This window comes from Saccostrea echinata, unplaced genomic scaffold (assembly GCF_033153115.1).
Source record: "Saccostrea echinata isolate AGI-Se365-2 ecotype Australia unplaced genomic scaffold, CSIRO_AGI_Sech_v1 ptg000029l, whole genome shotgun sequence".
In the NCBI taxonomy this organism is placed as follows: Eukaryota; Metazoa; Mollusca; class Bivalvia; order Ostreida; family Ostreidae; genus Saccostrea; species Saccostrea echinata.
The window spans coordinates 25,161,006-25,165,371 of NW_026889778.1; the positions used below are offsets into that span (position 1 = coordinate 25,161,006).

A 4,366-nucleotide genomic window follows, 5' to 3' on the forward strand; every position below is an offset into this window, starting at 1 on the left:
TCAAATTCTTCTTCTCAAGAACAACAAAGCCATAATTCGTCATATTGATATGGAAGCATCCTCAGATAGTGTAGATTCAAGTTTCTTCAAATAAATACCCCTGGGGCTAGGGCTGGGCCACAATAGGGGACGAAAGTTTTAAATTGTGTCACCAGGTTCACAGGTGTGTGAAAGTCAGTCAATCTATCGGGTTTCAATAGCTCAGTTAGTTAGAGTGCTGGCACGGTATGCCAGAGGCCCTGGGTTCGAGTCCCGGTTGAGACTTGATTTTTCACCACCTGTGACAATTGGAATCTAAGGAAAAATCACTACAATGGGGAATAAAAGTTTTTCATATGAATAGATGGAGTGTTATCTTTAAAATCTTCCTCTCAAGAATAACAAAGCCACAATTACTCACATTGATATGGAAGCATTCTTAGATAGTGTAGATTCAAGTTTTTCAAATCATGACCCCTGGGGGTAGGGTGGGGCCACAATGGGGGGATCAAAGTTTTACATAGGAATGTATATTGGAAAAATCTTTAAAAATCTTCTCATTAACAACAAAGCCATGATAAGTCAGTCAATGCAAATGTGTGTGGCTAAAACAGGCGATCAAAGCTTTACATATGAATATGTAGGAGAATAAAATCTGCTGACGAACAGTGGGGCCATATTGATTCAGGTGAGTGATGTGGCCCATGGGCCTCTTGTTTGTGAATTCCACTAGAGGGTTACTCCCCTCATTTTTCACATTACATTCTATGTTCAAACAATGACAATTTTGTTGTCAGGAAATCAGTTTCAGCCTCTAAAGTCCCAGCTTACAAGACCTTGGTCTGAATCAGCAAAGTCTGCGAAGTATTACTTCAGCAAGGCCAAAGAAGCTGTAATGATAATTCTGTCCATCATAGCCCCGGAACAAGAAGACACCATGCATTCTTGCCATATCTGTCAAACATCTGAAAATGAAAGCAAAGAAATAGACAAAGCCACACAACAGTTGATAGAGGCCTATCATGCCACAGCAGACAAAAAACCCAACAGCAGATCCTGTCTTTGTTTGTAAACAACTTTACAAAACAAAAGCTTCTTCAACTTATACCATCTCTTACACAGTCCAAAATTGATGCAGCTAGAAAAAATGCCTCAGTGATAGGACCAGGACAAATGCTGAATCCACCAAAAATATACAGAATACGTCTGATCAGACCAAAATTGCTACACTTTATTGAATATGTATCTATGCCCTCCATTTCCCAGGTACTTGGTTTTGGTGCCATGCAATTACATTTGTCGTGGAGAAAAGGTACAGATTCCAAAGGTCGTCAGAAATGCTGTGAGTACCAGAATCATTGCAAACTGTCAAGAGTATTGCAAGGAATCAGATTTCCAAACTTTCAGCCGTGCTTTATTGAACAGAATCCTCAAAGCCTGTCGAGCATCAAAAAGGAAAGCAATGCATGGACTTGACAACACCACAGCCCTTGGAATGGATGCCATGGAGTCATTACAGAAGGTTGTGACAAGACTTGGTGAATATGGAATGGAGGCAGAGAAAAAAGAGAATCTGATTGACATGATCAACATCTGTAATCAGCATTTGAAATCTGATGCGAAGAGCCATGTGACGTTCTTCATGCAGTGATCATTGACAATATTTGCCCTGTGTGATCCAGCAGACAAATGCTTTTCAAGTAACTGTGACCATGACCATTCAGAAACTTGCTCTAATTGTGTTTTCTGTGTCATTGACTGGAATGCTCATCTTCTCAGAACTGTCCATCAAGACTTTGCAAGATCAAATGTCTTACAACACCTTGACTTAAACCAAGGACTTCTGATAATGGATTGGGCCATGAAATTCCTTCCTTTCCAGTACAGAGAAACAGACAGATTTCTTTGGAAAAAAGGGAATTAGTTGGCATATATCCTGTTTAATTACTCAGAAAAGTGACCCTGAAACAGCAGCTAGCACCTTGCCAGACCATCTTGACTTGAACAGCTATATCCATATCCTTGAGAATGGAAATCAAGGCTGGTTTTCTGTTACTCATATCATTAGACACCTTCTTCCAACTTTTTCAGAGCAATTTCCAAACCTTCAAAAGATCTTCATAAAGACGAATAATGCTGGATGCTGGATGCTACCACTGTACACCACTCATCTCATTTAACAGTCAGAATTACAGCTATTTTCCTATTACCATCAAAGAGTTCAACTTCAGTGAAGCACAATATGGAAAAGATCTTTGTGACAGCAAAACCGGTTCCTGTCGAATGCATGTGGCCGGATTTCTGGATAAAGGAAATGATGTTCTGTCTGCCTTAGAAAGCAATCATGGAATGAAAGGAACTAAAGCTTGTGTTGTCTCCATTTACAATGCAGAGGAACCAAAAATAAAATCCAAAATCCCTCAGATTAGCCTTCTGAACAACTCCATATTTAATGTGGATTCAATAATTATGAGAAAGGCATACCAGGTTGGTTGTGGAAGGGTCATTGAGACAAATCCCTTGAAAAATCAACATCTTGATGTGTGAGAAATGAAGGGTTTCCAGGTATTTGTTATAATTACAAATCTATATAATAAATATATAGTCACTTTTTTGTATGGATATACATGTACAAAAATTATTTTAATCGTTGTTGTTTTTTTAATTCTACGATATACAATATAATTCCTATTCTTTTAGTTAAATATCACTAATGCATTACGGATTTTTCTGGTATAGGTTTTAGAAGAATTTCCGTCCCATGCAGTTGATACTGGACAAGTTCGTATGAGAAAAAGAAACTCTAACAACACAAATGAAGCTGTCAGTGAGAAGGACCAGGATTAGAGACAACTGTTTGATGCATTGTATTCATGTCCGGATCCCTCTTGTCAGAAACAGTATGTAAGGTCTGCCAATCTCGAGAAACATCTCGCTCTGGGAAACCACCTTTACAGGAAAGCAGAGGAAACTGTGATTGATTATGACATTAAAATCTGGGTTAAGAAGTGTTCTGCCATTCGAGACAAATATACTCACATCAGTGAGACAGAGACCTCTCACAGTCATGATATCTCTTCCCAAAGTTCAGGAGGGTGGGCATTGAAATCTGTTTTTAAATGCTGCAGGTTCTCGCTAAATGTAAAAGAGTATGTAAAGCAGATTTTTGAAAACTGTGAAAAGACAGAGAAACGCCTAAACTACGCAGCCTTAGGTGGAGAACTAAAAAAAGCTTCCGATGAAAATGGATGTCGCCTCTTTAGGCCACATGAGTGGCTGACAGCAAATCAGCTAAGAAACTTGTTTGCTTCTTACATTAATAGCAAGAAGAAAAAGTGCGAAGGCAGAGAGGGAAGAAGTCTTTCAGTTGAATTAGCAGATACAGAAAGCAGAAATAATGAACATCTCCAAGAAATTGTCATGAATCTCAAGGCAGAAGAACATCACCAGACTGTATCAGCTATTTATGAAAATGTGTTAAATGTTGTAAATACGTAATTTTGTGTATTCATAGCAACCTATTTGATAAAAATGTAGGTGTGAAAAGTTTATTTTCTGCAATTTTATTCTAATAGTTAAAGATATTTCTAAAGATACAGGTTACAATTCCAGCATTTCATGAAATGCACTTAGCATATGAATATATTAGCGTATATGTACATGTATTTCTAATTTAAAAACTGGATATTTTGCTTTGTTTGGTAACCATGGTAAACATTTCTATGGTAGCTTACATGCTATGTTAGTATAACATGTTCTTTTGTTTCTATTTCATAACACAAATAATAGTCCTTTCAGTCAGATTATATATGTATTAGCAAAAGTAAAGATTTGAAGTATTCTCAGAGTATTCAATGCCTAGTTTGCCTAGGGTTGTTTCAGAAAAATTGAAAAAAAAAAAGTAAATTGTATGATGTTTCCATGGCAACATTTACATATTTTTTTATTTCACCAATGTTTTCTTTTAAATATTTGTAAATATTGGACTTGTTTTTATGCTTTTCTGATCGAAGAGTAATGAATTGATTAAAGTAATTATCGTCCTTTTCAAAGAAAATGATAAAACTCCAAGAATATGGTATTTCTATGGCAACATGTTCTTTATATTTAAATGACAAAAATAAATTTCTTAACATTCTTAAACACTTTGCCTTTTTGTATAGAATATTTATTAATACTACAAAATAAAACTTTTTCCTGTAAAAATAAATTCAATGAATAACAGCCATTTGAAATTTTTAAAGAAAAAAAAAATACCAAGATAATATCGTTCTCCGTGACAACATATATGTTCTGCATTAAAATGTATTTAAGTTCCTTTTATGTCAAATTGTGTTAAAGTTGTCCTGTTTGTTTTGAAATATTATAAAGTGACATGCTGAAACAT

The 4,366-nt window shown here is 36.0% G+C and overlaps 1 pseudogene; it reads left to right on the top strand.

Annotated features, from left to right (window-relative positions):
* The first annotated feature begins 874 nt into the window (after window positions 1–874).
* LOC133195145 (uncharacterized) lies at window positions 875–1,630 on the top strand (annotated as a pseudogene).
* The last annotated feature ends 2,736 nt before the right edge of the window (window positions 1,631–4,366 follow it).